Source organism: Dendrobates tinctorius, unplaced genomic scaffold (assembly GCF_039654945.1).
Source record: "Dendrobates tinctorius isolate UK_male_01 unplaced genomic scaffold, ASM3965494v1 ptg000076l, whole genome shotgun sequence".
In the NCBI taxonomy this organism is placed as follows: Eukaryota; Metazoa; Chordata; class Amphibia; order Anura; family Dendrobatidae; genus Dendrobates; species Dendrobates tinctorius.
Window position 1 is genome coordinate 7,594,315 of NW_027361744.1, and position 27,818 is coordinate 7,622,132.

The following is a 27,818-nucleotide window of genomic DNA, read 5'->3' on the forward strand; positions in this document are numbered from 1 at the left end:
ATGAATTAATTCAAAATTGAACAGTAAATTTCAAAGTTGGAAGGCCACAAGAGGGGTACAATGTTTCAAAAACGAAACGACATATCATTGCAAGAGGGATGTGGTAGGAATTGAATGCTTGAATTAAGACTGGGGAAGTACTGAGGGGAAGGGGCTGCAGGCCTTGTAGCAGGTGGGTGTGCAGAAATGTAGCTATCCAAAGCCAAACACATTACTGCAGCTTGTCACACCTGTACCTACCAAGCAGCAAAGGCCAAGATAGATCATTATTTTACTGACAGATTGAATACAGTGCAATGCCTCCCATATAGAGGTGAATAAGAGTAGTAGTAGTAGTAGTAGTAGTAGTAGTAGTAGTAGTAGTAGAAGAGTTGGTCAAGTGAAATCAAGGCTAAGGAATTGGAAATGTGCAACTTGGACCAAGAAAAACTAATTACAGAGCAACGACATTTGAAAAAAGCATTCAAATCATGCTTTGAAAACACTACTTGTTTATCCCGATTTCAATTCAATCTGTCTTTGGAAACTGCTTAAGAGAGTGAGTGCACCATTCTCAGAGGAACTGCAGATACTGAAATGATGCGTGGAGTGAAGTGAGCAAGCTATTTTTCCATCTCCCTGGTGAGCATCGCCCACCTGTCTGCTGAGGCTCCCTCAGCAGACTGAAGCTGACTACTACTGCGCAGCTGCTATAGACTGTGGGCTGCCCATTGTGACACGTGGTCCCATTGTTCCAGGAATAGAACACATCCAAGCATTGTGTTCTATGAATGGCATGATTCCTATCACAGTGTTCCATGGATGGAACACATCCTATTTACTGCAGGCAAGCCTCGCACCTAGCTGCTGCTGCTGCTGCTACAAGCCACTAGAATACCGTCTGTCAGACAGGTGGACGTAGGCCGAACATTCAAATAACTCGCCAGATAAATCGTTGCTTTTCCATTTAATTCATATATGAATTAATTCAAAATTGAACAGTAAATTTCAAAGTTGGAAGGCCACAAGAGGGGGGCAATGTTTCAAAAATGAAACGACATATCATTGCATGAGGGATGTGGTAGGAATTGAATGCTTGAATTAAGACTGGGGAAGTACTGAGGGGAAGGGGCTGCAGGCCTTGTAGCAGATGGGTGTGCAGAAATGTAGCTATCCAAAGCCAAACACATTACTGCAGCTTGTCACACCTGTACCTACCAAGCAGCAAAGGCCAAGATAGATCGTTATTTTACTGACAGATTGAATACAGTGCAATGCCTCCCATATAGAGGTGAATAAAAGTAGTAGTAGTAGTAGTAGTAGAAGAGTTGGTCAAGTTAAATCAAGGCTAAGGAATTGGAAATGTGCAACTTGGACCAAGAAAAACTAATTACAGAGCAACGACATTTGAAAAAAGCATTCAAATCATGCTTTGAAAACACTACTTGTGTATCCCAATTTCAATTCAATATGTCTTTGGAAACCGCTTAAGACAGTGAGTGCACCATTCTCAGAGGAACTGCAGATACTGAAATGATGCGTGGAGTGAAGTGAGCAAGCTATTTTTCCATCTCCCTGGCGAGCATCGCCCACCTGTCTGCTGAGGCTCCCTCAGCAGACTGAAGCTGACTACTACTGCGCAGCTGCTACAGACTGTGGGCTGCCCATTGTGACACGTGGTCCCATTGTGACACCTGGTCCCATTGTTCCAGGAATAGAACACATCCAAGCATTGTGTTCTATGAATGGCATGATTCCTATCACAGTGTTCCATGGATGGAACACATCCTATTTACTGCAGGCAAGTAGCGCACCTAGCTGCTGCTGCTTCTACAAGCCACTAGAATACCGTCTGTCAGACAGGTGGACGTAGGCCGAACATTCAAATAACTCGCCAGATAAATCGTTGCTTTTCCATTTAATTCATATATGAATTAATTCAAAATTGAACAGTAAATTTCAAAGTTGGAAGGCCACAAGAGGGGGACAATGTTTCAAAAATGAAACGACATATCATTGCATGAGGGATGTGGTAGGAATTGAATGCTTGAATTAAGACTGGGGAAGTACTGAGGGGAAGGGGCTGCAGGCCTTGTAGCAGGTGGGTGTGCAGAAATGTAGCTATCCAAAGCCAAACACATTACTGCAGCTTGTCACACCTGTACCTACCAAGCAGCAAAGGCCAAGATAGATCGTTATTTTACTGACAGATTGAATACAGTGCAATGCCTCCCATATAGAGGTGAATAAGAGTAGTAGTAGTAGTAGTAGTAGTAGTAGTAGTAGTAGTAGTAGAAGAGTTGGCCAAGTTAAATCAAGGCTAAGGAATTGGAAATGTGCAACTTGGACCAAGAAAAACTAATTACAGAGCAACGACATTTGAAAAAAGCATTCAAATCATGCTTTGAAAACACTACTTGTGTATCCCAATTTCAATTCAATCTGTCTTTGGAAACCGCTTAAGAGAGTGAGTGCACCATTCTCAGAGGAACTGCAGATACTGAAATGATGCGTGGAGTGAAGTGAGCAAGCTATTTTTCCATCTCCCTGGCGAGCATCGCCCACCTGTCTGCTGAGGCTCCCTCAGCAGACTGAAGCTGACTACTACTGCGCAGCTGCTACACACTGAGGGCTGCCCATTGTGACACGTGGTCCCATTGTGACACGTGGTCCCATTGTTCCAGGAATAGAACACATCCAAGCATTGTGTTCTATGAATGGCATGATTCCTATCACAGTGTTCCATGGATGGAACACATCCTATTTACTGCAGGCATGCAGCGCACCTAGCTGCTGCTGCTGCTGATGCTACAAGCCACTAGAATACCGTCTGTCAGACAGGTGGACGTAGGCCGAACATTCAACTAACTCGCCAGATAAATCGTTGCTTTTCCATTTAATTCATATATGAATTAATTCAAAATTGAACTGTAAATTTCAAAGTTGGAAGGCCACAAGAGGGGGACAATGTTTCAAAAATGAAACGACATATCATTGCATGAGGGATGTGGTAGGAATTGAATGCTTGAATTAAGACTGGGGAAGTACTGAGGGGAAGGGGCTGCAGGCCTTGTAGCAGGTGGGTGTGCAGAAATGTAGCTATCCAAAGCCAAACACATTACTGCAGCTTGTCACACCTGTACCTACCAAGCAGCAAAGGCCAAGATAGATCGTTATTTTACTGACAGATTGAATACAGTGCAATGCCTCCCATATAGAGGTGAATAAGAGTAGTAGTAGTAGTAGTAGTAGTAGTAGAAGAGTTGGTCAAGTTAAATCAAGGCTAAGGAATTGGAAATGTGCAACTTGGACCAAGAAAAACTAATTACAGAGCAACGACATTTGAAAAAAGCATTCAAATCATGCTTTGAAAACACTACTTGTGTATCCTGATTTCAATTCAATCTGTCTTTGGAAAACGCTTAAGAGAGTGAGTGCACCATTCTCAGAAGAACTGCAGATACTGAAATGATGCGTGGAGTGAAGTGAGCAAGCTATTTTTCCATCTCCCTGGCGAGCATCGCCCACCTGTCTGCTGAGGCTCCCTCAGCAGACTGAAGCTGACTACTACTGCGCAGCTGCTACAGACTGTGGGCTGCCCATTGTGACACGTGGTCCCATTGTGACACGTGGTCCCATTGTTCCAGGAATAGAACACATCCAAGCATTGTGTTCTATGAATGGCATGATTCCTATCACAATGTTCCATGGATGGAACACATCCTATTTACTGCAGGCAAGCAGCGCACCTAGCTGCTGCTGCTGCTACAAGCCACTAGAATACCGTCTGTCAGACAGGTGGACGTAGGCCGAACATTCAAATAACTCGCCAGATAAATCGTTGCTTTTCCATTTAATTCATATATGAATTAATTCAAAATTGAACAGTAAATTTCAAAGTTGGAAGGCCACAAGAGGGGGACAATGTTTCAAAAATGAAACGACATATCATTGCATGAGGGATGTGGTAGGAATTGAATGCTTGAATTAAGACTGGGGAAGTACTGAGGGGAAGGGGCTGCAGGCCTTGTAGCAGGTGGTTGTGCAGAAATGTAGCTATCCAAAGCCAAACACATTACTGAAGCTTGTCACACCTGTACCTACCAAGCAGCAAAGGCCAAGATAGATCGTTATTTTACTGACAGAATGTTTTGAATTTTCTCCAAAAGTAAAGTAGTTGCAAACTCATCCTTTTAGAAACTTGTTTGGGCTGTTGAGAGGAGTAAAAAACCATCAAAAATTTCAATCCTGCATGATTCTACCAAGAAATGTGATTCTTCATTCAAAACCTGATTTTTGCTATTGGGCTCTATTGAATAATGAATGTTTTGAATTTTCTCCAAAAGTAAAGTAGTTGCAAACTCATGCTTTTAGAGACTTGTTTGGGCTCATGAGAGGAGTAGAAAAACATCAAAAATTTCAGTCCTGCATGATTCTACCAAGAAATGTGTGTTCATTGAAACCGCTGGTTTTTGATAGTTTGGGCCCTATTGAATAATGAATGTTTTGAATTTTCTCCAAAAGTAAAGTAGTTGCAAACTCATCCTTTTAGAAACTTGTTTGGGCTGTTGAGAGGAGTAAAAAACCATCAAAAATTTCAATCCTGCATGATTTTACCAAGAAATGTGATTCTTCATTCAAAACCTGATTTTTGCTATTGGGCTCTATTGAATAATGAATGTTTTGAATTTTCTCCAAAAGTAAAGTAGTTGCAAACTCATGCTTTTAGAGACTTGTTTGGGCTTATGAGAGGAGTAGAAAAACATCAAAAATTTCAGTCCTGCATGATTCTACCAAGAAATGTGTGTTCATTGAAACCGCTGGTTTTTGATAGTTTGGGCCCTATTGAATAATGAATGTTTTGAATTTTCTCCAAAAGTAAAGCAGTTGCAAACTCATCCTTTTAGAAACTTGTTTGGGCTTTTGAGAGGAGTAAAAAACCATCAAAAATTTCAATCCTGCATGATTCTACCAAGAAATGTGATTCTTCATTCAAAATCTGATTTTTGCTATTGGGCTCTATTGAATAATGAATGTTTTGAATTTTCTCCAAAAGTAAAGTAGTTGCAAACTCATGCTTTTAGAGACTTGTTTGGGCTCATGAGAGGAGTAGAAAAACATCAAAAATTTCAGTCCTGCATGATTCTACCAAGAAATGTGTGTTCATTGAAACCGCTGGTTTTTGATAGTTTGGGCCCTATGGAATAATGAATGTTTTGAATTTTCTCCGAAAGTAAAGTAGTTGCAAACTCATCCTTTTAGAAACTTGTTTGGGCTGTTGAGAGGAGTAAAAAACCATCAAAAATTTCAATCCTGCATGATTCTACCAAGAAATGTGATTCTTCATTCAAAACTTGATTTTTGCTATTGGGCTCCATTGAATAATGAATGTTTTGAATTTTCTCCAAAAGTAAAGTAGTTGCAAACTCATGCTTTTAGAGACTTGTTTGGGCTCATGAGAGGAGTAGAAAAACATCAAAAATTTCAGTCCTGCATGATTCTACCAAGAAATGTGTGTTCATTGAAACCGCTGGTTTTTGATAGTTTGGGCCCTATTGAATAATGAATGTTTTGAATTTTCTCCAAAAGTAAAGTAGTTGCAAGCTCATCCTTTTAGAAACTTGTTTGGGCTGTTGAGAGGAGTAAAAAACCATCAAAAATTTCAATCCTGCATGATTCTACCAAGAAATGTGATTCTTCATTCAAAACCTGATTTTTGCTATTGGGCTCTATTGAATAATGAATGTTTTGAATTTTCTCCAAAAGTAAAGTAGTTGCAAACTCATGCTTTTAGAGACTTGTTTGGGCTCATGAGAGGAGTAGAAAAACATCAAAAATTTCAGTCCTGCATGATTCTTCCAAGAAATGTGTGTTCATTGAAACCGCTGGTTTTTGATAGTTTGGGCCCTATTGAATAATGAATGTTTTGAATTTTCTCCAAAAGTAAAGTAGTTGCAAACTCATCCTTTTAGAAACTTGTTTGGGCTGTTGAGAGGAGTAAAAAACCATCAAAAATTTCAATCCTGCATGATTTTACCAAGAAATGTGATTCTTCATTCAAAACCTGATTTTTGCTATTGGGCTCTATTGAATAATGAATGTTTTGAATTTTCTCCAAAAGTAAAGTAGTTGCAAACTCATGCTTTTAGAGACTTGTTTGGGCTTATGAGAGGAGTAGAAAAACATCAAAAATTTCAGTCCTGCATGATTCTACCAAGAAATGTGTGTTCATTGAAACCGCTGGTTTTTGATAGTTTGGGCCCTATTGAATAATGAATGTTTTGAATTTTCTCCAAAAGTAAAGTAGTTGCAAACTCATCCTTTTAGAAACTTGTTTGGGCTGTTGAGAGGAGTAAAAAACCATCAAAAATTTCAATCCTACATGATTCTACCAAGAAATGTGATTCTTCATTCAAAACCTGATTTTTGCTATTGGGCTCTATTGAATAATGAATGTTTTGAATTTTCTCCAAAAGTAAAGTAGTTGCAAACTCATCCTTTTAGAAACTTGTTTGGGCTGTTGAGAGGAGTAAAAAACCATCAAAAATTTCAATCCTGCATGATTCTACCAAGAACTGTGATTCTTCATTCAAAACCTGATTTTTGCTATTGGGCTCTATTGAATAATGAATGTTTTGAATTTTCTCCAAAAGTAAAGTAGTTGCAAACTCATGCTTTTAGAGACTTGTTTGGGCTCATGAGAGGAGTAGAAAAACATCAAAAATTTCAGTCCTGCATGATTCTACCAAGAAATGTGTGTTCATTGAAACCGCTGGTTTTTGATAGTTTGGGCCCTATTGAATAATGAATGTTTTGAATTTTCTCCAAAAGTAAAGTAGTTGCAAACTCATCCTTTTAGAAACTTGTTTGGGCTGTTGAGAGGAGTAAAAAACCATCAAAAATTTCAATCCTGCATGATTTTACCAAGAAATGTGATTCTTCATTCAAAACCTGATTTTTGCTATTGGGCTCTATTGAATAGTGAATGTTTTGAATTTTCTCCAAAAGTAAAGTAGTTGCAAACTCATGCTTTTAGAAACTTGTTTGGGCTCATGAGAGGAGTAGAAAAACATCAAAAATTTCAGTCCTGCATGATTCTACCAAGAAATGTGTGTTCATTGAAACCGCTGGTTTTTGATAGTTTGGGCCCTATTGAATAATGAATGTTTTGAATTTTCTCCAAAAGTAAAGTAGTTGCAAACTCATCCTTTTAGAAACTTGTTTGGGCTGTTGAGAGGAGTAAAAAACCATCAAAAATTTCAATCCTGCATGATTTTACCAAGAAATGTGATTCTTCATTCAAAACCTGATTTTTGCTATTGGGCTCTATTGAATAATGAATGTTTTGAATTTTCTCCAAAAGTAAAGTAGTTGCAAACTCATGCTTTTAGAGACTTGTTTGGGCTCATGAGAGGAGTAGAAAAACATCAAAAATTTCAGTCCTGCATGATTCTACCAAGAAATGTGTGTTCATTGAAACCGCTGGTTTTTGATAGTTTGGGCCCTATTGAATAATGAATGTTTTGAATTTTCTCCAAAAGTAAAGTAGTTGCAAACTCATCCTTTTAGAAACTTGTTTGGGCTGTTGAGAGGAGTAAAAAACCATCAAAAATTTCAATCCTGCATGATTCTACCAAGAAATGTGATTCTTCATTCAAAACCTGATTTTTGCTATTGGGCTCTATTGAATAATGAATGTTTTGAATTTTCTCCAAAAGTAAAGTAGTTGCAAACTCATCCTTTTAGAAACTTGTTTGGGCTGTTGAGAGGAGTAAAAAACCATCAAAAATTTCAATCCTGCATGATTCTACCAAGAACTGTGATTCTTCATTCAAAACCTGATTTTTGCTATTGGGCTCTATTGAATAATGAATGTTTTGAATTTTCTCCAAAAGTAAAGTAGTTGCAAACTCATGCTTTTAGAAACTTGTTTGGGCTCATGAGAGGAGTAGAAAAACATCAAAAATTTCAGCCCTGCATGATTCTTCCAAGAAATGTGTGTTCATTGAAACCGCTGGTTTTTGATAGTTTGGGCCCTATTGAATAATGAATGTTTTGAATTTTCTCCAAAAGTAAAGTAGTTGCAAACTCATCCTTTTAGAAACTTGTTTGGGCTGTTGAGAGGAGTAAAAAACCATCAAAAATTTCAATCCTGCATGATTCTACCAAGAAATGTGATTCTTCATTCAAAACCTGATTTTTGCTATTGGGCTCTATTGAATAATGAATGTTTTGAATTTTCTCCAAAAGTAAAGTAGTTGCAAACTCATGCTTTTAGAGACTTGTTTGGGCTCATGAGAGGAGTAGAAAAACATCAAAAATTTCAGTCCTGCATGATTCTACCAAGAAATGTGTGTTCATTGAAACCGCTGGTTTTTGATAGTTTGGGCCCTATTGAATAATGAATGTTTTGAATTTTCTCCAAAAGTAAAGTAGTTGCAAACTCATCCTTTTAGAAACTTGTTTGGGCTGTTGAGAGGAGTAAAAAACCATCAAAAATTTCAATCCTGCATGATTCTACCAAGAAATGTGATTCTTCATTCAAAACCTGATTTTTGCTATTGGGCTCTATTGAATAATGAATGTTTTGAATTTTCTCCAAAAGTAAAGTAGTTGCAAACTCATGCTTTTAGAGACTTGTTTGGGCTCATGAGAGGAGTAGAAAAACATCAAAAATTTCAGTCCTGCATGATTCTTCCAAGAAATGTGTGTTCATTCAAACCGCTGGTTTTTGATAGTTTGGGCCCTATTGAATAATGAATGTTTTGAATTTTCTCCAAAAGTAAAGTAGTTGCAAACTCATCCTTTTAGAAACTTGTTTGGGCTGTTGAGAGGAGTAAAAAACCATCAAAAATTTCAATCCTGCATGATTCTACCAAGAAATGTGATTCTTCATTCAAAACCTGATTTTTGCTATTGGGCTCTATTGAATAATGAATGTTTTGAATTTTCTCCAAAAGTAAAGTAGTTGCAAACTCATGCTTTTAGAGACTTGTTTGGGCTCATGAGAGGAGTAGAAAAACATCAAAAATTTCAGTCCTGCATGATTCTTCCAAGAAATGTGTGTTCATTGAAACCGCTGGTTTTTGATAGTTTGGGCCCTATTGAATAATGAATGTTTTGAATTTTCTCCAAAAGTAAAGTAGTTGCAAACTCATCCTTTTAGAAACTTGTTTGGGCTGTTGAGAGGAGTAAAAAACCATCAAAAATTTCAATCCTGCATGATTCTACCAAGAAATGTGATTCTTCATTCAAAACCTGATTTTTGCTATTGGGCTCTATTGAATAATGAATGTTTTGAATTTTCTCCAAAAGTAAAGTAGTTGCAAACTCATGCTTTTAGAGACTTGTTTGGGCTCATGAGAGGAGTAGAAAAACATCAAAAATTTCAGTCCTGCATGATTCTACCAAGAAATGTGTGTTCATTGAAACCGCTGGTTTTTGATAGTTTGGGCCCTATTGAATAATGAATGTTTTGAATTTTCTCCAAAAGTAAAGTAGTTGCAAACTCATCCTTTTAGAAACTTGTTTGGGCTGTTGAGAGGAGTAAAAAACCATCAAAAATTTCAATCCTGCATGATTTTACCAAGAAATGTGATTCTTCATTCAAAACCTGATTTTTGCTATTGGGCTCTATTGAATAGTGAATGTTTTGAATTTTCTCCAAAAGTAAAGTAGTTGCAAACTCATGCTTTTAGAAACTTGTTTGGGCTCATGAGAGGAGTAGAAAAACATCAAAAATTTCAATCCTGCATGATTCTACCAAGAAATGTGTGTTCATTGAAACCGCTGGTTTTTGATAGTTTGGGCCCTATTGAATAATGAATGTTTTGAATTTTCTCCAAAAGTAAAGTAGTTGCAAACTCATCCTTTTAGAAACTTGTTTGGGCTGTTGAGAGGAGTAAAAAACCATCAAAAATTTCAATCCTGCATGATTTTACCAAGAAATGTGATTCTTCATTCAAAACCTGATTTTTGCTATTGGGCTCTATTGAATAATGAATGTTTTGAATTTTCTCCAAAAGTAAAGTAGTTGCAAACTCATGCTTTTAGAGACTTGTTTGGGCTTATGAGAGGAGTAGAAAAACATCAAAAATTTCAGTCCTGCATGATTCTACCAAGAAATGTGTGTTCATTGAAACCGCTGGTTTTTGATAGTTTGGGCCCTATTGAATAATGAATGTTTTGAATTTTCTCCAAAAGTAAAGTAGTTGCAAACTCATCCTTTTAGAAACTTGTTTGGGCTGTTGAGAGGAGTAAAAAACCATCAAAAATTTCAATCCTGCATGATTTTACCAAGAAATGTGATTCTTCATTCAAAACCTGATTTTTGCTATTGGGCTCTATTGAATAATGAATGTTTTGAATTTTCTCCAAAAGTAAAGTAGTTGCAAACTCATGCTTTTAGAGACTTGTTTGGGCTTATGAGAGGAGTAGAAAAACATCAAAAATTTCAGTCCTGCATGATTCTACCAAGAAATGTGTGTTCATTGAAACCGCTGGTTTTTGATAGTTTGGGCCCTATTGAATAATGAATGTTTTGAATTTTCTCCAAAAGTAAAGCAGTTGCAAACTCATCCTTTTAGAAACTTGTTTGGGCTTTTGAGAGGAGTAAAAAACCATCAAAAATTTCAATCCTGCATGATTCTACCAAGAAATGTGATTCTTCATTCAAAACCTGATTTTTGCTATTGGGCTCTATTGAATAATGAATGTTTTGAATTTTCTCCAAAAGTAAAGCAGTTGCAAACTCATGCTTTTAGAGACTTGTTTGGGCTCATGAGAGGAGTAGAAAAACATCAAAAATTTCAGTCCTGCATGATTCTACCAAGAAATGTGTGTTCATTGAAACCGCTGGTTTTTGATAGTTTGGGCCCTATTGAATAATGAATGTTTTGAATTTTCTCCAAAAGTAAAGTAGTTGCAAACTCATCCTTTTAGAAACTTGTTTGGGCTGTTGAGAGGAGTAAAAAACCATCAAAAATTTCAATCCTGCATGATTTTACCAAGAAATGTGATTCTTCATTCAAAACCTGATTTTTGCTATTGGGCTCTATTGAATAGTGAATGTTTTGAATTTTCTCCAAAAGTAAAGTAGTTGCAAACTCATGCTTTTAGAAACTTGTTTGGGCTCATGAGAGGAGTAGAAAAACATCAAAAATTTCAGTCCTGCATGATTCTACCAAGAAATGTGTGTTCATTGAAACCGCTGGTTTTTGATAGTTTGGGCCCTATTGAATAATGAATGTTTTGAATTTTCTCCAAAAGTAAAGTAGTTGCAAACTCATCCTTTTAGAAACTTGTTTGGGCTGTTGAGAGGAGTAAAAAACCATCAAAAATTTCAATCCTGCATGATTCTACCAAGAAATGTGATTCTTCATTCAAAACCTGATTTTTGCTATTGGGCTCTATTGAATAATGAATGTTTTGAATTTTCTCCAAAAGTAAAGTAGTTGCAAACTCATGCTTTTAGAGACTTGTTTGGGCTCATGAGAGGAGTAGAAAAACATCAAAAATTTCAGTCCTGCATGATTCTTCCAAGAAATGTGTGTTCATTCAAACCGCTGGTTTTTGATAGTTTGGGCCCTATTGAATAATGAATGTTTTGAATTTTCTCCAAAAGTAAAGTAGTTGCAAACTCATCCTTTTAGAAACTTGTTTGGGCTGTTGAGAGGAGTAAAAAACCATCAAAAATTTCAATCCTGCATGATTCTACCAAGAAATGTGATTCTTCATTCAAAACCTGATTTTTGCTATTGGGCTCTATTGAATAATGAATGTTTTGAATTTTCTCCAAAAGTAAAGTAGTTGCAAACTCATGCTTTTAGAGACTTGTTTGGGCTCATGAGAGGAGTAGAAAAACATCAAAAATTTCAGTCCTGCATGATTCTTCCAAGAAATGTGTGTTCATTGAAACCGCTGGTTTTTGATAGTTTGGGCCCTATTGAATAATGAATGTTTTGAATTTTCTCCAAAAGTAAAGTAGTTGCAAACTCATCCTTTTAGAAACTTGTTTGGGCTGTTGAGAGGAGTAAAAAACCATCAAAAATTTCAATCCTGCATGATTCTACCAAGAAATGTGATTCTTCATTCAAAACCTGATTTTTGCTATTGGGCTCTATTGAATAATGAATGTTTTGAATTTTCTCCAAAAGTAAAGTAGTTGCAAACTCATGCTTTTAGAGACTTGTTTGGGCTCATGAGAGGAGTAGAAAAACATCAAAAATTTCAGTCCTGCATGATTCTTCCAAGAAATGTGTGTTCATTGAAACCGCTGGTTTTTGATAGTTTGGGCCCTATTGAATAATGAATGTTTTGAATTTTCTCCAAAAGTAAAGTAGTTGCAAACTCATCCTTTTAGAAACTTGTTTGGGCTGTTGAGAGAAGTAAAAAACCATCAAAAATTTCAATCCTGCATGATTCTACCAAGAAATGTGATTCTTCATTCAAAACCTGATTTTTGCTATTGGGCTCTATTGAATAATGAATGTTTTGAATTTTCTCCAAAAGTAAAGTAGTTGCAAACTCATGCTTTTAGAGACTTGTTTGGGCTCATGAGAGGAGTAGAAAAACATCAAAAATTTCAGTCCTGCATGATTCTACCAAGAAATGTGTGTTCATTGAAACCGCTGGTTTTTGATAGTTTGGGCCCTATTGAATAATGAATGTTTTGAATTTTCTCCAAAAGTAAAGTAGTTGCAAACTCATCCTTTTAGAAACTTGTTTGGGCTGTTGAGAGGAGTAAAAAACCATCAAAAATTTCAATCCTGCATGATTTTACCAAGAAATGTGATTCTTCATTCAAAACCTGATTTTTGCTATTGGGCTCTATTGAATAGTGAATGTTTTGAATTTTCTCCAAAAGTAAAGTAGTTGCAAACTCATGCTTTTAGAAACTTGTTTGGGCTCATGAGAGGAGTAGAAAAACATCAAAAATTTCAGTCCTGCATGATTCTACCAAGAAATGTGTGTTCATTGAAACCGCTGGTTTTTGATAGTTTGGGCCCTATTGAATAATGAATGTTTTGAATTTTCTCCAAAAGTAAAGTAGTTGCAAACTCATCCTTTTAGAAACTTGTTTGGGCTGTTGAGAGGAGTAAAAAACCATCAAAAATTTCAATCCTGCATGATTTTACCAAGAAATGTGATTCTTCATTCAAAACCTGATTTTTGCTATTGGGCTCTATTGAATAATGAATGTTTTGAATTTTCTCCAAAAGTAAAGTAGTTGCAAACTCATGCTTTTAGAGACTTGTTTGGGCTTATGAGAGGAGTAGAAAAACATCAAAAATTTCAGTCCTGCATGATTCTACCAAGAAATGTGTGTTCATTGAAACCGCTGGTTTTTGATAGTTTGGGCCCTATTGAATAATGAATGTTTTGAATTTTCTCCAAAAGTAAAGTAGTTGCAAACTCATCCTTTTAGAAACTTGTTTGGGCTGTTGAGAGGAGTAAAAAACCATCAAAAATTTCAATCCTGCATGATTCTACCAAGAAATGTGATTCTTCATTCAAAACCTGATTTTTGCTATTGGGCTCTATTGAATAATGAATGTTTTGAATTTTCTCCAAAAGTAAAGTAGATGCAAACTCATCCTTTTAGAAACTTGTTTGGGCTGTTGAGAGGAGTAAAAAACCATCAAAAATTTCAATCCTGCATGATTCTACCAAGAACTGTGATTCTTCATTCAAAACCTGATTTTTGCTATTGGGCTCTATTGAATAATGAATGTTTTGAATTTTCTCCAAAAGTAAAGTAGTTGCAAACTCATGCTTTTAGAAACTTGTTTGGGCTCATGAGAGGAGTAGAAAAACATCAAAAATTTCAGCCCTGCATGATTCTTCCAAGAAATGTGTGTTCATTGAAACCGCTGGTTTTTGATAGTTTGGGCCCTATTGAATAATGAATGTTTTGAATTTTCTCCAAAAGTAAAGTAGTTGCAAACTCATCCTTTTAGAAACTTGTTTGGGCTGTTGAGAGGAGTAAAAAACCATCAAAAATTTCAATCCTGCATGATTCTACCAAGAAATGTGATTCTTCATTCAAAACCTGATTTTTGCTATTGGGCTCTATTGAATAATGAATGTTTTGAATTTTCTCCAAAAGTAAAGTAGTTGCAAACTCATGCTTTTAGAGACTTGTTTGGGCTCATGAGAGGAGTAGAAAAACATCAAAAATTTCAGTCCTGCATGATTCTACCAAGAAATGTGTGTTCATTGAAACCGCTGGTTTTTGATAGTTTGGGCCCTATTGAATAATGAATGTTTTGAATTTTCTCCAAAAGTAAAGTAGTTGCAAACTCATCCTTTTAGAAACTTGTTTGGGCTGTTGAGAGGAGTAAAAAACCATCAAAAATTTCAATCCTGCATGATTCTACCAAGAAATGTGATTCTTCATTCAAAACCTGATTTTTGCTATTGGGCTCTATTGAATAATGAATGTTTTGAATTTTCTCCAAAAGTAAAGTAGTTGCAAACTCATGCTTTTAGAAACTTGTTTGGGCTCATGAGAGGAGTAGAAAAACATCAAAAATTTGAGTCCTGCATGATTCTACCAAGAAATGTGTGTTCATTCAAACCGCTGGTTTTTGATAGTTTGGGCCCTATTGAATAATGAATGTTTTGAATTTTCTCCAAAAGTAAAGCAGTTGCAAACTCATCCTTTTAGAAACTTGTTTGGGCTGTAGAGAGGAGTAAAAAACCATCAAAAATTTCAATCCTGCATGATTCTACCAAGAAATGTGATTCTTCATTCAAAACCTGATTTTTGCTATTGGGCTCTATTGAATAATGAATGTTTTGAATTTTCTCCAAAAGTAAAGTAGTTGCAAACTCATGCTTTTAGAGACTTGTTTGGGCTCATGAGAGGAGTAGAAAAACATCAAAAATTTCAGTCCTGCATGATTCTACCAAGAAATGTGTGTTCATTGAAACCGCTGGTTTTTGATAGTTTGGGCCCTATTGAATAATGAATGTTTTGAATTTTCTCCAAAAGTAAAGCAGTTGCAAACTCATCCTTTTAGAAACTTGTTTGGGCTGTTGAGAGGAGTAAAAAACCATCAAAAATTTCAATCCTGCATGATTCTACCAAGAAATGTGATTCTTCATTCAAAACCTGATTTTTGCTATTGGGCTCTATTGAATAATGAATGTTTTGAATTTTCTCCAAAAGTAAAGTAGTTGCAAACTCATGCTTTTAGAGACTTGTTTGGGCTCATGAGAGGAGTAGAAAAACATCAAAAATTTCAGTCCTGCATGATTCTACCAAGAAATGTGTGTTCATTCAAACCGCTGGTTTTTGATAGTTTGGGCCCTATTGAATAATGAATGTTTTGAATTTTCTCCAAAAGTAAAGTAGTTGCAAACTCATCCTTTTAGAAACTTGTTTGGGCTTTGAGAGGAGTAAAAAACCATCAAAAATTTCAATCCTGCATGATTCTACCAAGAAATGTGATTCTTCATTCAAAACCTGATTTTTGCTATTGGGCTCTATTGAATAATGAATGTTTTGAATTTTCTCCAAAAGTAAAGTAGTTGCAAACTCATGCTTTTAGAGACTTGTTTGGGCTCATGAGAGGAGTAGAAAAACATCAAAAATTTCAGTCCTGCATGATTCTTCCAAGAAACGTGTGTTCATTGAAACCGCTGGTTTTTGATAGTTTGGGCCCTATTGAATAATGAATGTTTTGAATTTTCTCCAAAAGTAAAGTAGTTGCAAACTCATGCTTTTAGAGACTTGTTTGGGCTGATGAGAGTAGAAAAACATCAAAAATTTCAGTCCTGCATGATTCTACCAAGAAATGTGTGTTCATTGAAACCGCTGGTTTTTGATAGTTTGGGCCCTATTGAATAATGAATGTTTTGAATTTTCTCCAAAAGTAAAGCAGTTGCAAACTCATCCTTTTAGAAACTTGTTTGGGCTTTTGAGAGGAGTAAAAAACCATCAAAAATTTCAATCCTGCATGATTCTACCAAGAAATGTGATTCTTCATTCAAAATCTGATTTTTGCTATTGGGCTCTATTGAATAATGAATGTTTTGAATTTTCTCCAAAAGTAAAGTAGTTGCAAACTCATGCTTTTAGAGACTTGTTTGGGCTCATGAGAGGAGTAGAAAAACATCAAAAATTTCAGTCCTGCATGATTCTACCAAGAAATGTGTGTTCATTGAAACCGCTGGTTTTTGATAGTTTGGGCCCTATTGAATAATGAATGTTTTGAATTTTCTCCGAAAGTAAAGTAGTTGCAAACTCATCCTTTTAGAAACTTGTTTGGGCTGTTGAGAGGAGTAAAAAACCATCAAAAATTTCAATCCTGCATGATTCTACCAAGAAATGTGATTCTTCATTCAAAACCTGATTTTTGCTATTGGGCTCCATTGAATAATGAATGTTTTGAATTTTCTCCAAAAGTAAAGTAGTTGCAAACTCATGCTTTTAGAGACTTGTTTGGGCTCATGAGAGGAGTAGAAAAACATCAAAAATTTCAGTCCTGCATGATTCTACCAAGAAATGTGTGTTCATTGAAACCGCTGGTTTTTGATAGTTTGGGCCCTATTGAATAATGAATGTTTTGAATTTTCTCCAAAAGTAAAGTAGTTGCAAGCTCATCCTTTTAGAAACTTGTTTGGGCTGTTGAGAGGAGTAAAAAACCATCAAAAATTTCAATCCTGCATGATTCTACCAAGAAATGTGATTCTTCATTCAAAACCTGATTTTTGCTATTGGGCTCTATTGAATAATGAATGTTTTGAATTTTCTCCAAAAGTAAAGTAGTTGCAAACTCATGCTTTTAGAGACTTGTTTGGGCTCATGAGAGGAGTAGAAAAACATCAAAAATTTCAGTCCTGCATGATTCTTCCAAGAAATGTGTGTTCATTGAAACCGCTGGTTTTTGATAGTTTGGGCCCTATTGAATAATGAATGTTTTGAATTTTCTCCAAAAGTAAAGTAGTTGCAAACTCATCCTTTTAGAAACTTGTTTGGGCTGTTGAGAGGAGTAAAAAACCATCAAAAATTTCAATCCTGCATGATTCTACCAAGAAATGTGATTCTTCATTCAAAACCTGATTTTTGCTATTGGGCTCTATTGAATAATGAATGTTTTGAATTTTCTCCAAAAGTAAAGTAGTTGCAAACTCATGCTTTTAGAGACTTGTTTGGGCTCATGAGAGGAGTAGAAAAACATCAAAAATTTCAGTCCTGCATGATTCTACCAAGAAATGTGTGTTCATTGAAACCGCTGGTTTTTGATAGTTTGGGCCCTATTGAATAATGAATGTTTTGAATTTTCTCCAAAAGTAAAGTAGTTGCAAACTCATCCTTTTAGAAACTTGTTTGGGCTGTTGAGAGGAGTAAAAAACCATCAAAAATTTCAATCCTGCATGATTTTACCAAGAAATGTGATTCTTCATTCAAAACCTGATTTTTGCTATTGGGCTCTATTGAATAATGAATGTTTTGAATTTTCTCCAAAAGTAAAGTAGTTGCAAACTCATGCTTTTAGAGACTTGTTTGGGCTTATGAGAGGAGTAGAAAAACATCAAAAATTTCAGTCCTGCATGATTCTACCAAGAAATGTGTGTTCATTGAAACCGCTGGTTTTTGATAGTTTGGGCCCTATTGAATAATGAATGTTTTGAATTTTCTCCAAAAGTAAAGTAGTTGCAAACTCATCCTTTTAGAAACTTGTTTGGGCTGTTGAGAGGAGTAAAAAACCATCAAAAATTTCAATCCTGCATGATTCTACCAAGAAATGTGATTCTTCATTCAAAACCTGATTTTTGCTATTGGGCTCTATTGAATAATGAATGTTTTGAATTTTCTCCAAAAGTAAAGTAGTTGCAAACTCATCCTTTTAGAAACTTGTTTGGGCTGTTGAGAGGAGTAAAAAACCATCAAAAATTTCAATCCTGCATGATTCTACCAAGAACTGTGATTCTTCATTCAAAACCTGATTTTTGCTATTGGGCTCTATTGAATAATGAATGTTTTGAATTTTCTCCAAAAGTAAAGTAGTTGCAAACTCATGCTTTTAGAAACTTGTTTGGGCTCATGAGAGGAGTAGAAAAACATCAAAAATTTCAGCCCTGCATGATTCTTCCAAGAAATGTGTGTTCATTGAAACCGCTGGTTTTTGATAGTTTGGGCCCTATTGAATAATGAATGTTTTGAATTTTCTCCAAAAGTAAAGTAGTTGCAAACTCATCCTTTTAGAAACTTGTTTGGGCTGTTGAGAGGAGTAAAAAACCATCAAAAATTTCAATCCTGCATGATTCTACCAAGAAATGTGATTCTTCATTCAAAACCTGATTTTTGCTATTGGGCTCTATTGAATAATGAATGTTTTGAATTTTCTCCAAAAGTAAAGTAGTTGCAAACTCATGCTTTTAGAGACTTGTTTGGGCTCATGAGAGGAGTAGAAAAACATCAAAAATTTCAGTCCTGCATGATTCTACCAAGAAATGTGTGTTCATTGAAACCGCTGGTTTTTGATAGTTTGGGCCCTATTGAATAATGAATGTTTTGAATTTTCTCCAAAAGTAAAGTAGTTGCAAACTCATCCTTTTAGAAACTTGTTTGGGCTGTTGAGAGGAGTAAAAAACCATCAAAAATTTCAATCCTGCATGATTCTACCAAGAAATGTGATTCTTCATTCAAAACCTGATTTTTGCTATTGGGCTCTATTGAATAATGAATGTTTTGAATTTTCTCCAAAAGTAAAGTAGTTGCAAACTCATGCTTTTAGAAACTTGTTTGGGCTCATGAGAGGAGTAGAAAAACATCAAAAATTTGAGTCCTGCATGATTCTACCAAGAAATGTGTGTTCATTCAAACCGCTGGTTTTTGATAGTTTGGGCCCTATTGAATAATGAATGTTTTGAATTTTCTCCAAAAGTAAAGCAGTTGCAAACTCATCCTTTTATAAACTTGTTTGGGCTGTAGAGAGGAGTAAAAAACCATCAAAAATTTCAATCCTGCATGATTCTACCAAGAAATGTGATTCTTCATTCAAAACCTGATTTTTGCTATTGGGCTCTATTGAATAATGAATGTTTTGAATTTTCTCCAAAAGTAAAGTAGTTGCAAACTCATGCTTTTAGAGACTTGTTTGGGCTCATGAGAGGAGTAGAAAAACATCAAAAATTTCAGTCCTGCATGATTCTACCAAGAAATGTGTGTTCATTGAAACCGCTGGTTTTTGATAGTTTGGGCCCTATTGAATAATGAATGTTTTGAATTTTCTCCAAAAGTAAAGTAGTTGCAAACTCATCCTTTTAGAAACTTGTTTGGGCTGTTGAGAGGAGTAAAAAACCATCAAAAATTTCAATCCTGCATGATTTTACCAAGAAATGTGATTCTTCATTCAAAACCTGATTTTTGCTATTGGGCTCTATTGAATAATGAATGTTTTGAATTTTCTCCAAAAGTAAAGTAGTTGCAAACTCATGCTTTTAGAGACTTGTTTGGGCTTATGAGAGGAGTAGAAAAACATCAAAAATTTCAGTCCTGCATGATTCTACCAAGAAATGTGTGTTCATTGAAACTGCTGGTTTTTGATAGTTTGGGCCCTATTGAATAATGAATGTTTTGAATTTTCTCCAAAAGTAAAGTAGTTGCAAACTCATCCTTTTAGAAACTTGTTTGGGCTGTTGAGAGGAGTAAAAAACCATCAAAAATTTCAATCCTGCATGATTCTACCAAGAAATGTGATTCTTCATTCAAAACCTGATTTTTGCTATTGGGCTCTATTGAATAATGAATGTTTTGAATTTTCTCCAAAAGTAAAGTAGTTGCAAACTCATCCTTTTAGAAACTTGTTTGGGCTGTTGAGAGGAGTAAAAAACCATCAAAAATTTCAATCCTGCATGATTCTACCAAGAACTGTGATTCTTCATTCAAAACCTGATTTTTGCTATTGGGCTCTATTGAATAATGAATGTTTTGAATTTTCTCCAAAAGTAAAGTAGTTGCAAACTCATGCTTTTAGAAACTTGTTTGGGCTCATGAGAGGAGTAGAAAAACATCAAAAATTTCAGCCCTGCATGATTCTTCCAAGAAATGTGTGTTCATTGAAACCGCTGGTTTTTGATAGTTTGGGCCCTATTGAATAATGAATGTTTTGAATTTTCTCCAAAAGTAAAGTAGTTGCAAACTCATCCTTTTAGAAACTTGTTTGGGCTGTTGAGAGGAGTAAAAAACCATCAAAAATTTCAATCCTGCATGATTCTACCAAGAAATGTGATTCTTCATTCAAAACCTGATTTTTGCTATTGGGCTCTATTGAATAATGAATGTTTTGAATTTTCTCCAAAAGTAAAGTAGTTGCAAACTCATGCTTTTAGAGACTTGTTTGGGCTCATGAGAGGAGTAGAAAAACATCAAAAATTTCAGTCCTGCATGATTCTACCAAGAAATGTGTGTTCATTGAAACCGCTGGTTTTTGATAGTTTGGGCCCTATTGAATAATGAATGTTTTGAATTTTCTCCAAAAGTAAAGTAGTTGCAAACTCATCCTTTTAGAAACTTGTTTGGGCTTTGAGAGGAGTAAAAAACCATCAAAAATTTCAATCCTGCATGATTCTACCAAGAAATGTGATTCTTCATTCAAAACCTGATTTTTGCTATTGGGCTCTATTGAATAATGAATGTTTTGAATTTTCTCCAAAAGTAAAGTAGTTGCAAACTCATGCTTTTAGAGACTTGTTTGGGCTCATGAGAGGAGTAGAAAAACATCAAAAATTTCAGTCCTGCATGATTCTTCCAAGAAACGTGTGTTCATTGAAACCGCTGGTTTTTGATAGTTTGGGCCCTATTGAATAATGAATGTTTTGAATTTTCTCCAAAAGTAAAGTAGTTGCAAACTCATGCTTTTAGAGACTTGTTTGGGCTGATGAGAGTAGAAAAACATCAAAAATTTCAGTCCTGCATGATTCTACCAAGAAATGTGTGTTCATTGAAACCGCTGGTTTTTGATAGTTTGGGCCCTATTGAATAATGAATGTTTTGAATTTTCTCCAAAAGTAAAGCAGTTGCAAACTCATCCTTTTAGAAACTTGTTTGGGCTTTTGAGAGGAGTAAAAAACCATCAAAAATTTCAATCCTGCATGATTCTACCAAGAAATGTGATTCTTCATTCAAAATCTGATTTTTGCTATTGGGCTCTATTGAATAATGAATGTTTTGAATTTTCTCCAAAAGTAAAGTAGTTGCAAACTCATGCTTTTAGAGACTTGTTTGGGCTCATGAGAGGAGTAGAAAAACATCAAAAATTTCAGTCCTGCATGATTCTACCAAGAAATGTGTGTTCATTGAAACCGCTGGTTTTTGATAGTTTGGGCCCTATTGAATAATGAATGTTTTGAATTTTCTCCGAAAGTAAAGTAGTTGCAAACTCATCCTTTTAGAAACTTGTTTGGGCTGTTGAGAGGAGTAAAAAACCATCAAAAATTTCAATCCTGCATGATTCTACCAAGAAATGTGATTCTTCATTCAAAACCTGATTTTTGCTATTGGGCTCCATTGAATAATGAATGTTTTGAATTTTCTCCAAAAGTAAAGTAGTTGCAAACTCATGCTTTTAGAGACTTGTTTGGGCTCATGAGAGGAGTAGAAAAACATCAAAAATTTCAGTCCTGCATGATTCTACCAAGAAATGTGTGTTCATTGAAACCGCTGGTTTTTGATAGTTTGGGCCCTATTGAATAATGAATGTTTTGAATTTTCTCCAAAAGTAAAGTAGTTGCAAGCTCATCCTTTTAGAAACTTGTTTGGGCTGTTGAGAGGAGTAAAAAACCATCAAAAATTTCAATCCTGCATGATTCTACCAAGAAATGTGATTCTTCATTCAAAACCTGATTTTTGCTATTGGGCTCTATTGAATAATGAATGTTTTGAATTTTCTCCAAAAGTAAAGTAGTTGCAAACTCATGCTTTTAGAGACTTGTTTGGGCTCATGAGAGGAGTAGAAAAACATCAAAAATTTCAGTCCTGCATGATTCTTCCAAGAAATGTGTGTTCATTGAAACCGCTGGTTTTTGATAGTTTGGGCCCTATTGAATAATGAATGTTTTGAATTTTCTCCAAAAGTAAAGTAGTTGCAAACTCATCCTTTTAGAAACTTGTTTGGGCTGTTGAGAGGAGTAAAAAACCATCAAAAATTTCAATCCTGCATGATTCTACCAAGAAATGTGATTCTTCATTCAAAACCTGATTTTTGCTATTGGGCTCTATTGAATAATGAATGTTTTGAATTTTCTCCAAAAGTAAAGTAGTTGCAAACTCATGCTTTTAGAGACTTGTTTGGGCTCATGAGAGGAGTAGAAAAACATCAAAAATTTCAGTCCTGCATGATTCTACCAAGAAATGTGTGTTCATTGAAACCGCTGGTTTTTGATAGTTTGGGCCCTATTGAATAATGAATGTTTTGAATTTTCTCCAAAAGTAAAGTAGTTGCAAACTCATCCTTTTAGAAACTTGTTTGGGCTGTTGAGAGGAGTAAAAAACCATCAAAAATTTCAATCCTGCATGATTTTACCAAGAAATGTGATTCTTCATTCAAAACCTGATTTTTGCTATTGGGCTCTATTGAATAATGAATGTTTTGAATTTTCTCCAAAAGTAAAGTAGTTGCAAACTCATGCTTTTAGAGACTTGTTTGGGCTTATGAGAGGAGTAGAAAAACATCAAAAATTTCAGTCCTGCATGATTCTACCAAGAAATGTGTGTTCATTGAAACCGCTGGTTTTTGATAGTTTGGGCCCTATTGAATAATGAATGTTTTGAATTTTCTCCAAAAGTAAAGTAGTTGCAAACTCATCCTTTTAGAAACTTGTTTGGGCTGTTGAGAGGAGTAAAAAACCATCAAAAATTTCAATCCTGCATGATTCTACCAAGAAATGTGATTCTTCATTCAAAACCTGATTTTTGCTATTGGGCTCTATTGAATAATGAATGTTTTGAATTTTCTCCAAAAGTAAAGTAGTTGCAAACTCATCCTTTTAGAAACTTGTTTGGGCTGTTGAGAGGAGTAAAAAACCATCAAAAATTTCAATCCTGCATGATTCTACCAAGAACTGTGATTCTTCATTCAAAACCTGATTTTTGCTATTGGGCTCTATTGAATAATGAATGTTTTGAATTTTCTCCAAAAGTAAAGTAGTTGCAAACTCATGCTTTTAGAAACTTGTTTGGGCTCATGAGAGGAGTAGAAAAACATCAAAAATTTCAGCCCTGCATGATTCTTCCAAGAAATGTGTGTTCATTGAAACCGCTGGTTTTTGATAGTTTGGGCCCTATTGAATAATGAATGTTTTGAATTTTCTCCAAAAGTAAAGTAGTTGCAAACTCATCCTTTTAGAAACTTGTTTGGGCTGTTGAGAGGAGTAAAAAACCATCAAAAATTTCAATCCTGCATGATTCTACCAAGAAATGTGATTCTTCATTCAAAACCTGATTTTTGCTATTGGGCTCTATTGAATAATGAATGTTTTGAATTTTCTCCAAAAGTAAAGTAGTTGCAAACTCATGCTTTTAGAGACTTGTTTGGGCTCATGAGAGGAGTAGAAAAACATCAAAAATTTCAGTCCTGCATGATTCTACCAAGAAATGTGTGTTCATTGAAACCGCTGGTTTTTGATAGTTTGGGCCCTATTGAATAATGAATGTTTTGAATTTTCTCCAAAAGTAAAGTAGTTGCAAACTCATCCTTTTAGAAACTTGTTTGGGCTGTTGAGAGGAGTAAAAAACCATCAAAAATTTCAATCCTGCATGATTCTACCAAGAAATGTGATTCTTCATTCAAAACCTGATTTTTGCTATTGGGCTCTATTGAATAATGAATGTTTTGAATTTTCTCCAAAAGTAAAGTAGTTGCAAACTCATGCTTTTAGAAACTTGTTTGGGCTCATGAGAGGAGTAGAAAAACATCAAAAATTTGAGTCCTGCATGATTCTACCAAGAAATGTGTGTTCATTCAAACCGCTGGTTTTTGATAGTTTGGGCCCTATTGAATAATGAATGTTTTGAATTTTCTCCAAAAGTAAAGCAGTTGCAAACTCATCCTTTTATAAACTTGTTTGGGCTGTAGAGAGGAGTAAAAAACCATCAAAAATTTCAATCCTGCATGATTCTACCAAGAAATGTGATTCTTCATTCAAAACCTGATTTTTGCTATTGGGCTCTATTGAATAATGAATGTTTTGAATTTTCTCCAAAAGTAAAGTAGTTGCAAACTCATGCTTTTAGAGACTTGTTTGGGCTCATGAGAGGAGTAGAAAAACATCAAAAATTTCAGTCCTGCATGATTCTACCAAGAAATGTGTGTTCATTGAAACCGCTGGTTTTTGATAGTTTGGGCCCTATTGAATAATGAATGTTTTGAATTTTCTCCAAAAGTAAAGTAGTTGCAAACTCATCCTTTTAGAAACTTGTTTGGGCTGTTGAGAGGAGTAAAAAACCATCAAAAATTTCAATCCTGCATGATTTTACCAAGAAATGTGATTCTTCATTCAAAACCTGATTTTTGCTATTGGGCTCTATTGAATAATGAATGTTTTGAATTTTCTCCAAAAGTAAAGTAGTTGCAAACTCATGCTTTTAGAGACTTGTTTGGGCTTATGAGAGGAGTAGAAAAACATCAAAAATTTCAGTCCTGCATGATTCTACCAAGAAATGTGTGTTCATTGAAACTGCTGGTTTTTGATAGTTTGGGCCCTATTGAATAATGAATGTTTTGAATTTTCTCCAAAAGTAAAGTAGTTGCAAACTCATCCTTTTAGAAACTTGTTTGGGCTGTTGAGAGGAGTAAAAAACCATCAAAAATTTCAATCCTGCATGATTCTACCAAGAAATGTGATTCTTCATTCAAAACCTGATTTTTGCTATTGGGCTCTATTGAATAATGAATGTTTTGAATTTTCTCCAAAAGTAAAGTAGTTGCAAACTCATCCTTTTAGAAACTTGTTTGGGCTGTTGAGAGGAGTAAAAAACCATCAAAAATTTCAATCCTGCATGATTCTACCAAGAACTGTGATTCTTCATTCAAAACCTGATTTTTGCTATTGGGCTCTATTGAATAATGAATGTTTTGAATTTTCTCCAAAAGTAAAGTAGTTGCAAACTCATGCTTTTAGAAACTTGTTTGGGCTCATGAGAGGAGTAGAAAAACATCAAAAATTTCAGCCCTGCATGATTCTTCCAAGAAATGTGTGTTCATTGAAACCGCTGGTTTTTGATAGTTTGGGCCCTATTGAATAATGAATGTTTTGAATTTTCTCCAAAAGTAAAGTAGTTGCAAACTCATCCTTTTAGAAACTTGTTTGGGCTGTTGAGAGGAGTAAAAAACCATCAAAAATTTCAATCCTGCATGATTCTACCAAGAAATGTGATTCTTCATTCAAAACCTGATTTTTGCTATTGGGCTCTATTGAATAATGAATGTTTTGAATTTTCTCCAAAAGTAAAGTAGTTGCAAACTCATGCTTTTAGAGACTTGTTTGGGCTCATGAGAGGAGTAGAAAAACATCAAAAATTTCAGTCCTGCATGATTCTACCAAGAAATGTGTGTTCATTGAAACCGCTGGTTTTTGATAGTTTGGGCCCTATTGAATAATGAATGTTTTGAATTTTCTCCAAAAGTAAAGTAGTTGCAAACTCATCCTTTTAGAAACTTGTTTGGGCTGTTGAGAGGAGTAAAAAACCATCAAAAATTTCAATCCTGCATGATTCTACCAAGAAATGTGATTCTTCATTCAAAACCTGATTTTTGCTATTGGGCTCTATTGAATAATGAATGTTTTGAATTTTCTCCAAAAGTAAAGTAGTTGCAAACTCATGCTTTTAGAAACTTGTTTGGGCTCATGAGAGGAGTAGAAAAACATCAAAAATTTGAGTCCTGCATGATTCTACCAAGAAATGTGTGTTCATTCAAACCGCTGGTTTTTGATAGTTTGGGCCCTATTGAATAATGAATGTTTTGAATTTTCTCCAAAAGTAAAGCAGTTGCAAACTCATCCTTTTAGAAACTTGTTTGGGCTGTAGAGAGGAGTAAAAAACCATCAAAAATTTCAATCCTGCATGATTCTACCAAGAAATGTGATTCTTCATTCAAAACCTGATTTTTGCTATTGGGCTCTATTGAATAATGAATGTTTTGAATTTTCTCCAAAAGTAAAGTAGTTGCAAACTCATGCTTTTAGAGACTTGTTTGGGCTCATGAGAGGAGTAGAAAAACATCAAAAATTTCAGTCCTGCATGATTCTACCAAGAAATGTGTGTTCATTGAAACCGCTGGTTTTTGATAGTTTGGGCCCTATTGAATAATGAATGTTTTGAATTTTCTCCAAAAGTAAAGCAGTTGCAAACTCATCCTTTTAGAAACTTGTTTGGGCTGTTGAGAGGAGTAAAAAACCATCAAAAATTTCAATCCTGCATGATTCTACCAAGAAATGTGATTCTTCATTCAAAACCTGATTTTTGCTATTGGGCTCTATTGAATAATGAATGTTTTGAATTTTCTCCAAAAGTAAAGTAGTTGCAAACTCATGCTTTTAGAGACTTGTTTGGGCTCATGAGAGGAGTAGAAAAACATCAAAAATTTCAGTCCTGCATGATTCTTCCAAGAAACGTGTGTTCATTGAAACCGCTGGTTTTTGATAGTTTGGGCCCTATTGAATAATGAATGTTTTGAATTTTCTCCAAAAGTAAAGTAGTTGCAAACTCATGCTTTTAGAGACTTGTTTGGGCTCATGAGAGTAGAAAAACATCAAAAATTTCAGTCCTGCATGATTCTACCAAGAAATGTGTGTTCATTGAAACCGCTGGTTTTTGATAGTTTGGGCCCTATTGAATAATGAATGTTTTGAATTTTCTCCAAAAGTAAAGTAGTTGCAAACTCATCCTTTTAGAAACTTGTTTGGGCTGTTGAGAGGAGTAAAAAACCATCAAAAATTTCAATCCTGCATGATTCTACCAAGAAATGTGATTCTTCATTCAAAACCTGATTTTTGCTATTGGGCTCTATTGAATAATGAATGTTTTGAATTTTCTCCAAAAGTAAAGTAGTTGCAAACTCATGCTTTTAGAGACTTGTTTGGGCTCATGAGAGGAGTAGAAAAACATCAAAAATTTCAGTCCTGCATGATTCTTCCAAGAAATGTGTGTTCATTGAAACCGCTGGTTTTTGATAGTTTGGGCCCTATTGAATAATGAATGTTTTGAATTTTCTCCAAAAGTAAAGTAGTTGCAAACTCATCCTTTTAGAAACTTGTTTGGGCTGTTGAGAGGAGTAAAAAACCATCAAAAATTTCAATCCTGCATGATTCTACCAAGAAATGTGATTCTTCATTCAAAACCTGATTTTTGCTATTGGGCTCTATTGAATAATGAATGTTTTGAATTTTCTCCAAAAGTAAAGTAGTTGCAAACTCATGCTTTTAGAGACTTGTTTGGGCTCATGAGAGGAGTAGAAAAACATCAAAAATTTCAGTCCTGCATGATTCTTCCAAGAAATGTGTGTTCATTGAAACCGCTGGTTTTTGATAGTTTGGGCCCTATTGAATAATGAATGTTTTGAATTTTCTCCAAAAGTAAAGTAGTTGCAAACTCATCCTTTTAGAAACTTGTTTGGGCTGTTGAGAGCAGTAAAAAACCATCAAAAATTTCAATCCTGCATGATTCTACCAAGAAATGTGATTCTTCATTCAAAACCTGATTTTTGCTATTGGGCTCTATTGAATAATGAATGTTTTGAATTTTCTCCAAAAGTAAAGTAGTTGCAAACTCATGCTTTTAGAGACTTGTTTGGGCTCATGAGAGGAGTAGAAAAACATCAAAAATTTCA